We start from the raw sequence: 13990 nt of genomic DNA, 5'->3' as shown, positions 1-13990 counted from the left end.
GTGAGTTTATTGAGATTATGTGGACCAAGCACCTTTACACCTGTCACATTGGCCCTTTTGGTAAGCACCGGAACACAGCACATTTAGGATAGGTAGTTACAGCAATTAATGCAATTTGAAAGGAAATTGTTTAAATTCAATAAAGGGTGTGGTGTTTGACTCATCATCTGACTGTTGAGGTTTTCCATGTTTTCTGTAAGATTGTAGGGACAAAAAGCATAAACCACACTTAACAGTACCCTATACATAGAGATTACAGCTAAGATTGGCAAACACACAGGGCAAAAGACTGTATGAGAATAATTTTGGCAAAAATGAATGTTTGGTAAATCAAAGGGGAACAGATCAGAGTTAATGTCAGTGTCTGCAGGTGGGGCAGGGTGGGCTGCAGATCCTTTGCAGTCCTTTGCAGTCCCTCTCTTAGCAAGAGAGGAAACAGAATGTCCTTTGGAAATGAGAGAGTATGAAACAGTTGCATGTTCACAACCTTACACCGGAGTTCACCCAAGTGAGCCTGTAGTTAATATCACTGAGTCTCTGAGATACACACAATGGTCCCTCAAACAGTGTTGCAAGTTTAGCAGTAAAGTTAGACTGGGCATCTGACCTGGGGTGCGTCTTAACTCTAACAAGGTAACCAACACGGAATGTGGCGTGTCGACGTCTCAAGTCAAAGTAATGTTTTTGTCTGTCATGGCTAAAGTCAAGAGCCACTCTGGTATGGTCGTGAGCTTCCTGTGGGGAGGCTCTAAGGCTACGTTCACACTGCAGGCGAAAGCGCATCAAATCTGACTTTTTTGACCCTATGCGACCCATCATGGTAGAGAATGTAGAGGAAAGCAAATTTGAGGGAGAAATTTATCCCATGACTTGTGCCTATCACCTACAAAAGTGCAGATTGCAGTCTTCAGAGTCCGGTTGGCATGTTCAGTAGCATTTGTCTAAGGGTGATATGCTGCAGTGAGTCTGTGCACTGAGTCTAAGGCAGAAACAACCTATTCAAAAAGCTCACTCCCAAAAGGAGACCCTCTGTCAGAAATCAAGTAAGTGGGTGTACCATGTCTAGCAAAAGTGTCAGTGACAGATTTACCATCTGCTACGTGAGATGTACTTCTTTGACAGCACTGGCTTCAACCCACTCAGTGAAATAGTCAACAAACACGATCGAATATGCATTACCAGCAGGGGTGCGGGGCAGTGGCCCTACAAAATCCACAGCCACATACACAGTCAAGCCAATGTCTTAGAAACACCCAAGTGTCCTGCTGTGGGGGGGTTGTGGTAATAGTCTAGCAAGATGCCTCTCATGGAAGTAGGGGCAAACAGTTTCAGCTCTCAAAGGGTGTAGAGCACATGTGGACATGGGGTCTCTGTAATACAAAAGAGAGTCATACACAACATACTGTAACAAGGTGGCACTGTCTGAGCTGTTCAGTGAGTCCGCTTCAATGTCTCTGAGGAGTGGACCTGTGATATGATCACCTAACTGCAGCTGGCTCAATTGTGAACAATCAGCCAGAGTAACGGGTGGCAGAGAATCTTCAAAGTGACGGCTTCTTCTGGCAAAAGAATTGTTGGTCTGTCACAAGTCGGGGTAAAGGATTGCACTTTGTTGTGTGCACCAGGCTTGTGCACATAACTCAAATCAAAGTAAAAGTCCTGCAGGCAAAGTGACCAGCAGGTAAGTTGGCCTGTTGAGTTTTGAGGAGAGATGAGCCACCTGAGGCTCTTGTAGTCAGTGAAGATAGTAACATGAACACCTTGAACATATGGGCAAAAGTGTTCCTTTTCTGAAGTGCAGTAGTGGAGTTCATTTTTGTTAAGGGACTGACTAGCAAAAGCCACAGCATACAGGGAGTGCAGAATTATTAGGCAAATGAGTATTTTGTCCACATCATCCTCTTCATGCATGTTGTCTTACTCCAAGCTGTATAGGCTCGAAAGCCTACTACCAATTAAGCATATTAGGTGATGTGCATCTCTGTAATGAGAAGGGGTGTGGTCTAATGACATCAACACCCTATATCAGGTGTGCATAATTATTAGGCAACGTCCTTTCCTTTGGCAAAATGGGTCAAAAGAAGGACTTGACAGGCTCAGAAAAGTCAAAAATAGTGAGATATCTTGCAGAGGGATGCAGCAGTCTCAAAATTGCAAAGCTTCTGATGCGTGATCATCGAACAATCAAGCGTTTCATTCAAAATAGTCAACAGGGTCACAAGAAGTGTGTGGAAAAACCAAGGCGCAAAATAACTGCCCATGAACTGAGAAAAGTCAAGCGTGCAGCTGCCAAGATGCCACTTGCCACCAGTTTGGCCATATTTCAGAGCTGCAACATCACTGGAGTGCCCAAAAGCACAAGGTGTGCAATACTCAGAGACATGGCCAAGGTAAGAAAGGCTGAAAGACGACCACCACTGAACAAGACACACAAGCTGAAACGTCAAGACTGGGCCAAGAAATATCTCAAGACTGGTTTTTCTAAGGTTTTATGGACTGATGAAATGAGAGTGAGTCTTGATGGGCCAGATGGATGGGCCCGTGGCTGGATTGGTAAAGGGCAGAGAGCTCCAGTCCCACTCAGACGCCAGCAAGGTGGAGGTGGAGTACTGGTTTGGGCTGGTATCATCAAAGATGAGCTTGTGGGGCCTTTTCGGGTTGAGGATGGAGTCAAGCTCAACTCCCAGTCCTACTGCCAGTTTCTGGAAGACACCTTCTTCAAGCAGTGGTCAAGAAGTCTGCATCCTTCAAGAAAAACATGATTTTCATGCAGGACAATGCTCCATCACACGCGTCCAAGTCCTCCACAGCGTGGCTGGCAAGAAAGGGTATAAAAGAAGAAAAACTAATGACATGGCCTCCTTGTTCACCTGATCTGAACCCCATTGAGAACCTGTGGTCCATCATCAAATGTGAGATTTACAAGGAGGGAAAACAGTACACCTCTCTGAACAGTGTCTGAGAGGCTGTGGTTGCTGCTGCACGCAATGTTGATGGTGAACAGATCAAAACACTGACAGAATCCATGGATGGCAGGCTTTTGAGTGTCCTTGCAAAGAAAGGTGGCTATATTGGTCGCTGATTTGTTTTTGTTTTGTTTTTGAATGTCAGAAATGTATATTTGTGAATGTGGAGATGTTATATTGGTTTCACTGGTGAAAATAAATAATTGAAATGGGTATATATTTGTTTTTTGTTAAGTTGCCTAATAATTATGCACAGTAATAGTCACCTGCACACACAGATATCCCCCTAAAATAGCTCAAACTAAAAACAAACTAAAAACTACTTCCAAAAACATTCAGCTTTGATATTAATGAGTTTTTTGGGTTCATTGAGAACATGGTTGTTGTTCAATAATAAAATTATTCCTCAAAAATACAACTTGCCTAATAATTCTGCACTCCCTGTAATTCTGAATTTAGAACCAATAATAACCAGTCAGGTAGAGGAACTGACGGACGTGCTTCATTGTGGTTGGGGTATTGAATTCCTTAACCGCCTTTACTTTATCTGGATTGGGTTTGACACCTAATGAAGTGATGTGGTGCATGAGGAAGGTGAATTCATCGAGGCAGAATTGGCACTTTTTGAGCTTCAAGGACAAGCCAGCAGCCTGGAGTCTGTCCAGCACTTCCTCAAGATCCACAAAGTGCTGTTCAAAGGTAGGTGAGGCGATGACAATGTCATCCAGGTAGACAGTGCATGTTTTGTAAATAAGACCAGAGACCTGAGTTCACAAGTCTCTGAAAAGTTGCATGTGCATTGCAGAGCCCAAAGGGTAGCACCTGAAACTGGAAGAAACCGCAGTGAGAGATGAAGGCAGTTTTAGGCTTAGAGTCCTCCGCCAAAGCAACCTACCCATAGCCTCGTGCAAAGTCCAATGTTGAGACAAACTTTCCCCTTGCCAGAAAGTCCAATGACTCATCTACACGAGGCAATGGATAAGAATCTTTTCAGGTCACTTGGCTGTCCTCAAAAGGTCACACAAAACCTTGCTTCTGCGGCCGCTCTGTTGACAATGACTAAAGGTGCGGCCTAAGGGCTTGTGGAAGGTTCTATAACGTTGTCCCTTAACATTTGTTGCACCTGTTCTTCATCACATTTTTCTTAGTGGGCGATGTGTGATAGGGTGGGAGATTCACAGGTTTTGCATCGCCAGTCTCTACAACACGTTCAGTGAGAGCAGTATGAAGAAGACAACCGTCAAAAATAGAGCTAAATTTGCTGAGTAACACATTCTTGTAGTTGTAGAAGCTTGATTCAGACAGTTTGGCTATTAAGTCTGAGTGAATCATTTCCAATGACATTACCTACAAATCAGCGACCAATATAGCCACCTTTCTTTGCAAGGACACTCAAAAGCCTGCCATCCATGGATTCTGTCAGTGTTTTGATCTGTTCACCATCAACATTGCGTGCAGCAGCAACCACAGCCTCCCAGACACTGTTCAGAGAGGTGTACTGTTTTCCCTCCTTGTAAATCTCACATTTGATGATGGACCACAGGTTCTCAATGGGGTTCAGATCAGGTGAACAAGGAGGCCATGTCATTAGTTTTTCTTCTTTTATACCCTTTCTTGCCAGCCACGCTGTGGAGGACTTGGACGCGTGTGATGGAGCATTGTCCTGCATGAAAATCATGTTTTTCTTGAAGGATGCAGACTTCTTCCTGTACCACTGCTTGAAGAAGGTGTCTTCCAGAAACTGGCAGTAGGACTGGGAGTTGAGCTTGACTCCATCCTCAACCCGAAAAGGCCCCACAAGCTCATCTTTGATGATACCAGCCCAAACCAGTACTCCACCTCCACCTTGCTGGCGTCTGAGTGGGACTGGAGCTCTCTGCCCTTTACCAATCCAGCCACAGGCCCATCCATCTGGCCCATCAAGACTCACTCTCATTTCATCAGTCCATAAAACCTTAGAAAAGCCAGTCTTGAGATATTTCTTGGCCCAGTCTTGACGTTTCAGCTTGTGTGTCTTGTTCAGTGGTGGTCGTCTTTCAGCCTTTCTTACCTTGGCCATGACTCTGAGTATTGCACACCTTGTGCTTTTGGGCACTCCAGTGATGTTGCAGCTCTGAAATATGGCCAAACTGGTGGCAAGTGGCATCTTGGCAGCTGCACGCTTGACTTTTCTCAGTTCATGGGCAGTTATTTTGCACCTTGGTTTTTCCACACGCTTCTTGCGACCCTGTTGACTATTTTGAATGAAACGCTTGATTGTTCGATGATCATGCTTCAGAAGCTTTGCAATTTTGAGACTGCTGCATCCCTCTGCAAGATATCTCACTATTTTTGACTTTTCTGAGCCTGTCAAGTCCTTCTTTTGACCCATTTTGCCAAAGGAAAGGACGTTGCCTAATAATTATGCACACCTGATATAGGGTGTTGATGTCATTAGACCACACCCCTTCTCATTACAGCTATGCACATCACCTAATATGCTTAATTGGTAGTAGGCTTTCGAGCCTATACAGCTTGGAGTAAGACAACATGCATGAAGAGGATGATGTGGACAAAATACTCATTTGCCTAATAATTCTGCACTCCCTGTATGCTGAAGCTGCTGCACTGAGCTGCGGCTGCACAGTGGCTGATGTCTTTCGTGGTGGTAACCCCCGAACCCGTTGTTGGACACTGGAGGTGGGTTGGGAATCGAGAACAGGTTTGTGTAGATAACTGGTTTCCAGTAGTTCAATTCCTTGGAGGAACAATGCAGTTTTAGTCCCAGTTGTCCCAGTCACGGAGCACTGGACCAGCTCTTTATCCTCTCGTGGATGCTTGAGGGAGCATGGGAGTTTGCCCTACCAGTCTACAGGTGTTTTGTGGAGAAGGTATTCAACCGTTTCACTCGGTAGTATTCTGTGGGAGGTGGTTCAGGAGTATGGGGTGTCTGGCTTGTTGATGAAAGCCATTTGATCCTTATACAACCAAGAGCTTATGCATAGATGGCAATAAGTCAGGTTCATTCCTGGAGATCTCAGATGTTGTTCCTGTGATCTGCTAGACCCCCTCACCCAGCTTGGGGTCACTGCACCACGTGCACTGATTACCACTGGGACCACTGTTGCCTTCACCCTCCAGATCTTCTTGAGTTCTTCTCTGAGCCCTTGCTATTTCTTGAGCTTGTCATGTTCCTTCAGCCCGATGTTGCTATCACTTGGTATGGATACATCTAACACTATGGTCGCCTTCCTCTGCTTGTCCACCACTACTATGTCTGGTTGGTTAGCCATCACCAGTTGGTCTGTTTGTATCTGGAAGTCCCAAGGGATCTTAGCTTAGTCATTCTCAACCACTCTAGGTGGCGTGTTCCATTTTTCAGAACTTCCAGGCCATACTCGGCACACATGTTCATGTTTACTGTGCCGGCCACTTGGTTATGGCATTCCATGTATCTCTGCCTCTGAGGATCTTGTGCTGAGAGCTTGGTCGTGTGCTGTCATGATTAGTGCCTTTGTGCTGTCTTTCAGTCCAGCTTTGTTCACCCACTGGTAGGATTTCTGGATGTCAGCCACTCCCTCTTTCTGCCAGTGGTACATACCACATACCACTAACCTCTGACTGAACAAACAAGTAGATTTCCCAAAATGTTGGCCTGTTTAAATTGATGTTTAAATAGACAGGCCATTATGTTTTTTGCACCTGAAAATTTCATCATTTTATTACATAGTGAAGTGAATCTTAGCTGCGCAGTTTACATGATGTATCAATTTTTGAAGTTTACTACAAAGAGTGCACAACTGAGTCATCCTAACTGTTAATGACTGTGGCTTTTATGATAGATTTCTTCCTACTTAATGGGTAAACAAATGGCTGCGAGAGAGCTGAAGCAGTGTGAGCATTTTTCATCTCCTGCCATTCTCCACTGCAACCACTGAACATCCAAGGTATGGACATTGAGGCTGTGGACAGCTACAGGTACCTTGGTGTTCATCTGAACAATAGACTGGACTGGACTCATAACTCAGACGCCCTCTACAGGAAAGGGCAGAGCAGGCTGTACCTGCTGCGGAGACTCAGGTCGTTTGGAGTGGAGGGCCCACTCCTGAAGAAATTCTATGACTCTGTTGTGGCTTCTGCTATCTTTTATGGCGTGGTCTGCTGGGGACAGGAAGAGACTGAACAGGGTGATCCGAAGGGCCAGCTCTGTTCTAGGATGCCCTCTGGACCCAGTGGAGGTGGTGAGTGACAGGAGAACGGCGGCTAAGCTGTCATCCCTGATGGACAACATCTCCCACCCCATGCAGCAGACTGTGACAGCACTGAGCAGCTCCTTCAGTGGGAGACTGCGGCACCCACGGTGTGGGACGGAGAGATTTCGCAGGTCTTTCCTCCCCACTGCTGTCAGACTCCATAATAAAGACTTTAACTGATCAAGCACACACATCCATACATATGCAATAATACTAAGTGCAATAATCCTTTCTGTCATCGTTGTATTTTTACTCAGTTGTATATAGTATTTGTATTTGTATTCTATTTTTATCTTATTGTATATTTATTTTATTTTATTTTATTCTACTGTATATAGTATTTTATTTTATTCTATTCTGTACAGTTGTGTACTGTATTTATTCTTATTGTATTCTAATTTTTGCCTCATAACTTTTGCACTGTCCACTTCCTGCTGTGACAAAACAAATTTCCCACGTGTGGGACTAATAAAGGTTATCTTATCTTATCTTAAGGCTGTTTACATCACTCAGTTCCTATTCCCAGCAGACTTTAAGAAAGCATCTCAAAATACTTTGCTATCAACAGACACTATTTGCATAACTCAGTTAGGTCTTGAGTATTGTTTTGTTGGGGTTTTTTTCTCTCACTTCAATTTCCTCTCATTGCTCTCAGTTTTTGTTTTTAATATCAAAGACTTGCTGGATGACAGTCTTGTCATTGGTTCTACTCTATGAATAGAATTGGGCAAAATGTCCCTTGAAGCTCTTATTGTGGTTGCTTGTCTCTGTCATCACTTTACAGAACATTGTCGAGTTATTGGGATGTAAAGACATGCAGTGTCATTTTGCTGTTTTTGCACTTTTTCTGTTCATACATAGCAATGAGAAAAAGCTGTTCAAATGTGCCTGGCTACCCAGCTCTGAGAAATATTTAGAATTTCTGCACAGGGTAGTGCCATATCTGTTTGATATTCCCTTCTTTAATCTGTTGTTTGCTCGCTGGTGTCTGAGCTTCTTTTCTGTGCCTCTTTGCTGACTTTAACAACGCCGATTTAGGATAGCCGCACGTTTTGAGTGCTTCCTTTACATGTGTGTGTTCCTTCTTTTTCCCTTCAGGCTTAGAGGGAACATGTTCTGCCCGGTGGTGTAGGGTCCTGATTACTCCAAGTTTGTGTTCCAGAGGGTGATGGGAGTCAAAGAGGAGGTACTGGTCCGTGTGTGTGGGCTTCCGGTAAACTTCGATGTTGAGGTTGCCGTTCTCTTCAATGTGCACAGCGCAGTCCAGGAAAGGCAAACAGTTGTCCTTTGTGTCTTCCCTGGTGAACTTGATGTTTTTATCCACAGCGTTAATGTGCGCAGTGAAGGATTCCACTTCTTGTGTCTTGATTTTGACCCAGGTGTCATCCACATATCTGTACCAGTGGCTGGGTATTCTTCCTTTGAAAGAGCCAAGAGCCTTCCTTTCCACTTCCTCCATGTAAAGGTTGGCTACAATAGGTGACACGGGGGAGCCCATGGCACAGCCATGTTTTTGTCTGTAGAAGCCTTCGTTGTATTTGAAGTATGTTGTGGTGAGGCAGAGGTCTAACAGTGTGCAGATCTGATCGGGTGTGAAGTTGGTCCTGTCCTCCAAGGAGCTGTCTTCTTGTAGTTGTTTTCTGACAGTCTCCACGGCCTCCGTGGTGGGTATGCAAGTGAAGAGAGAGACTACATCAAAGGACACCATGGTTTCATCTGGATCTAGGGTAAGTTTCTGGACCTTGTCGGTGAAGTTGGTGGAGTTCTTGATGTGGTGTGGGGTGTTCCCCACGAGAGGAGCAAGGATGGTAGCAAGGTGTTTAGCAATGTTATAAGTGGCTGAGTTTATGCTACTGACTATGGGTCTGAGTGGGACAGCTTCCTTGTGGATCTTAGGAAGTCCATAGATGCAGGGTATGGCATCCCCTGGGTAAAGGCGGTGATATGTGAGGCGGTCAATGATTTTGTCCTTTTCAAAGTCTTGAAGGCAAGCTATAACTGAGTGTGGAGTGGAGGATGCCATCCTGTACCTCCTACACAGAGCCCACTCACACCTGGATGGGGGAAAAGGTCAGGATCCTGTTTCTTGACTTTTCCAGTGCCTTTAATACCATCCGGCCCTGTATGCTTCAGGAAAAACTGAACAGGATGGAGGTGGACCCCTGCCTGGTGGCTTGGATCTCCGACTACCTCACCGACAGACCACAGTACGTCAGGCTGAAGGACATCACGTCTGACACTGTGGTCAGCAGCACAGGAGCACCACAGGGAACTGTGCTGTCCCCTCTTCTCTTCACCCTGTACACCTCTGACTTCTGCTACAACTCTGAATTATGCCACATTCAGAAGTTTGCAGATGACACGGCCATCATGGGGTGTCAGGAAGAGGAGTACAGAAGTCTGGTGAGGAACTTTGTCGCATGGAGTCACACAAACCACCTGCAACTCAACACCTCAAAGACTAAGGAACTGGTTGTGGACTTCGGGAGGTCCAGAGAAGGTCCACTGCCGGTTCAGATAGAGGGGGAGGAGGTGGAGGTGGTCAACAAGTACAAGTACCTCGGGCTGTGGGTGGACAATAAACTGGACTGGTCATGCAACACAGAGCACCTGTATAAAAAAGCCCAAAGCCGACTGTACTTCCTCAGGAGGCTGAGGTCTTTTAACATCTGCAGGAAGCTCCTGAGGATGTTTTACCAGTCGGTGGTTGCTGGAGTACTTTTCTATGCTGTGGTGTGCTGGGGGAGCAGCACAGCAAAGAGGGACTCATCCAGGCTGGAGAAACTGATCAGGAGGGCTAGCTCTGTGGTCGGCATGAAGCTGGACACTCTGGTGACAGTGGCAGAGAAAAGGACATTAAAGAAACTGATGGACATTATGAACAATGCCAGGCATCCTCTGCACACGGCCATTAACAACCAGAAGAGTCTGTTCAGTGACAGGTTGCTTCTCCCCAAGACAAGAACTAACAGACTTAAAAACTCCTTTGTCCCACACGCCATCAGACTGTTTAACTCCTCTCTGGAGGGGAGAGGGAGGGGAAACAGGAGGACAAAGGAGGGGGGAACAACTAAGCTGTAGTGCCTCTTCACCTCACTGTACAATACCTTGTGCAATACTTTTTGTAAATAGTCAACAGTGCAATAGACTCAATACTTGAAATGTGCAATTCACTTGTATTTTTATTTTTTATTCCTATTTATTCTATTTATCCCCTTTGTATATTTTATTTATATTTGTCTCTGTATTTATATATGTGTGTGTGTGTGTGTGTGTATATATATATATATAACAATTCTGTAACTGTAACTTCGGTCGTTGCTGTGCTTTTTTTGGAAGTCGAATTTCCCAGAGGAACCCACCCGAGGGATTAATAAAGTTCTATCTTATCTTATCTTATCTTATCTTTCTTTTTGTAGCTGCTTGTGGGGTCTCGCTTTAAGGCTTCGTAGGTATTGTTGTCACTGAGGAGAGTAGTGATCTTTGTGTGGTAATCTGTAGTGTTTAGGACCACGGTGCATCTTCCCTTATCAGCTGGTAAAACAGTGATGTTGTGGTCTTTGCTCAGGGAAGCGACGGCCTTCTTTTCTTGTAATGTGAGGTTGGACGGAGGGACTTTGGCACTGGAGAGGGTGGCTGAGACTTTCATCCTGATTTGCTCTGCTTCTGACGGTGATAATTTATTAATGCGTATGGCAGATTCTGTGGCTGTGATGAGGTCCACTATGGGCAACTGTTGCGGGGAAATGGCAAAATTGAGTCCTTTGGCTAAAACCCTCTACACCCTGTCTACACTTATTTGTTTAGACTTGCACACAGTTATAATAATAATAATAATAATAATTGTAATAATAATAATAATAATAATAAATTTTATTTAAAAGCGCCTTTCAAAACACCCAAGGACACTTTACAGAACAAAAAGTTCTTTGTGCGTTATTCCATCTTTTACTTTTTCTACAGGAATATCAGCGTTCTTTCTTAAAATGATGAGCCCTCAATAGACTGTGGCTTAGGGCTATTACAGAATCGAGTTGTGATAAATATTTCATAACTATGTAGGCTAAGATCAAGACTTGGGAACATATTTATGCATGTACCACAGATGTTCCTTTACACTGTCCCAGGTTACAGCTTATGTCCCACTACACTGAATATGAATAAAAAGTTGGCCATCTGATGGACTGGTAAACTGACCAGGCTTTATCTTGCTTCTTGGTCAAAGCCAGCTGCGATAGGCTCCAGCAAGTTCAGCTGGATAAGTGGTTAAAAAATTGTTTACCATTTACTTTATTTCAGTGAGAATTAAAACATCACTACAAAAACAAGCTGTCAATGTAACTACACGTGACAATATAAAGAAGACATATTTATCACAACTAGGGCTGCCACGATTTGTCGACTAGTCACGATTACGTCGACTATCAAAATCGTCGACGACTGATTTAATAGTCGACGTGTCGTTTGAAGCTTTGTAAGATCGCAAAAGACGCAGGAATAATAGCAGGATTTAAGAGTGTAATAACGGACTGAAACAGAAGATGGCAGCACAGCATGTACAAGGATGCCAGCTGCTGTTAAACCCCGAACAAGAAGAAGAAGCAGCTGTGTCCCAGAATTCATAGCGCGGCCCAGCTTAGGCTACGTTCACACTGCAGGCGAAAGCGCATCAAATCCGATTTTTTTGACCCTATGCGACCCATATCCGATCATGCTATGACAGTGTGAACGGCGCAAATCCGATATTTTCAAATCCGATCTGGGTCACTTTCGTATGTGGTACTGAATCCGATACATATCCGATGTTTTAGAAAGCGACTGCTGTTTGAACGGTCAAGTCGCATTAAATCCGCCTTTTACGTCACCGACACAAGACTGAAGCCAATTATCAGCGCCCGAGAAGACATCGCGAACGCTTCCTAGCCATCCAGTGTAGATGTCAGTGAAACTGTTGGGAAGACAACGTAAACATTTTATTTGTACTGTATAATCTGCAGATTCTGACAGAAATCTGCAGCTATCCTTTGAAGCACCGCTCCTCTCTTAAACAGCAATAAGGATCATTATTAGGTTATTTACATTATTATGTAAATAACAAAATAACTTAAAGCAAAAATTGGGAAACGTAAAGTCCGAAGTCTTTATATTAACGGCCATCAGTCAAACAATACTGTTTGTTCTTGGTCTAAACAGAGCGCGTTGTGTGTGACATCTTCTCTTGCGCATGCGGGCCGCTTTGAGCGTTCACACTAGAGCGCGTTTGCTGTCGCATTTTATTTGTAGTGTGAACGAGGAGACAAAAAAATCGGATTTGATCAAAAAATCGGAATTGAGCATTAAGACCTGCAGTGTGAACGTAGCCTAAGTTTCCAACAATGGCGGTAGCTAGTTAGTTTTAATATTACTCTTATTATTCTTTCTGGGTCACAAAATAAACGTTTAACATATTTTCAGGCGAGAATGTAGCTGTGTAAACCTCAAATATCGGCTCAGTTTATCAGGACACCACATATTTTCAAAAGCGCTCCGACGTTTTCAGAGACGTCCGTTACCCACTAGCTCGATAGCTAGCCGGGGGCTAGGTCACTAGCGCCGTGAGAACACTGGACTCCCGGCAAATTGTTTTCAAACCCACCGCCGTCTTTCGCGACTCAGGTTAAATATATATGAGTCACTTAGATAAATTAAAAATGTTGTTGTTTGGCTTTTTTTTTTTTTAGTATTTTATTTGTTCCTGAGTAAATCGGTTTGGCTGAGATTAAAGTTATAGTTTTTACACAGCTGAATAAACGTCAAGCAGACAGCTGATTATCAGAAGTGTGAGATGCTGGAGAATATACTCCAGTGTCCTGTTATATTTTAGATAGCAAGGAGTTTATTAAACTTTACCAAAACAATCTGCAAATTTCATTAAAATTGAATAAACTATCATCTTGTCTTTATTTTTAGTTAGCACCTTAAAAGCTTAAAGCTGTAAGCTAATGATAGTTATATAAGAGCAGATGCTGCTGGTGCAATAAGCTGTAGTTTTACGTCCAGTGGATGATGATCTGATTAGTCGACTAATCGCATAAATAATCGGTGACTAGTCGACTATCAAAATAATCGTTTGTGGCAGCCCTAATCACAAGTGCTCTAAATTAGACAATTTGTGTCAATAAATAAAATACATTCAACCTAGAGCGGGCTGTCTTTTTAAAAGAGGTATTAACTCCACCTCAGTGGCCATAAATATGCAGTATCTTAAATTGTGGCATATGTGCATATGCACAAGTATAACTTAAATATTCCTTATTTTCCTTCTTGTTTCAGGTTTGAATTCTTTCAAAATAGTTTATTCTGAAATCACCTGAACTGAAAATGGTTACACAAGCACTTCTCTGAACTTATACTTAAAACAGCTTACACTCCAGCATTTTCATATACCTTCAGGTTGTAATTACTGACTTGATCAAGCTTTATGCAGATCTATTGTAATTTTCCTGAATAGCTGTCATTAAAACATGGCACTAAACTGATTGTCAAGCCTGTAGCTGAGTCACCTGCGGGTCCTATCCTGCTCTTTTAGTTCTTTAAAGAGATGTCTTGTCTGTTGCCACCATGAAAATCAGCCACAGACTAGGGTTGAAGTATTTAAATAAATGTAAATGAAATTGAAATATATTGAGATGAGCAGTACTGCTGCCTGCCAGACAAATACAAATGATTGCTTTGTGCTTCATGTGGAGATTTCTTTCATTCCTGTGCTCTCAAAGGGGATCTGCTTTGGTATACACCTGCAGAAAGCGTAGC

The 13990-nt window shown here is 43.6% G+C and overlaps 1 protein-coding gene and 1 long non-coding RNA gene across 6 annotated transcripts in view; one reads left to right on the top strand and one right to left on the bottom strand.

The window, feature by feature from the left end:
- The window catches only part of fhit (fragile histidine triad diadenosine triphosphatase), a 188258-nt gene that overhangs the window by 146902 nt on the left and 27366 nt on the right, over window positions 1-13990 (top strand). The window lies entirely within an intron of this gene.
- The window catches only part of LOC146669031 (uncharacterized), a 119185-nt gene continuing 115572 nt past the window's right edge, over window positions 10378-13990 (bottom strand). Inside the window, exon 2 of the long non-coding RNA XR_014911670.1 lies at window positions 10378-10603. This is a non-coding gene — a long non-coding RNA (uncharacterized LOC146669031). The remainder of the gene's footprint in view (window positions 10604-13990) is intronic.

Source organism: Rhamphochromis longiceps, linkage group LG5 (assembly GCF_057381845.1).
Source record: "Rhamphochromis longiceps isolate RC_006_pf linkage group LG5, R_longiceps_female_GT1.1, whole genome shotgun sequence".
NCBI lineage: Eukaryota > Metazoa > Chordata > Actinopteri > Cichliformes > Cichlidae > Rhamphochromis > Rhamphochromis longiceps.
Note: the sequence above shows the minus strand (reverse complement) of the source record. Positions and strands in the feature narration are given on the sequence as shown.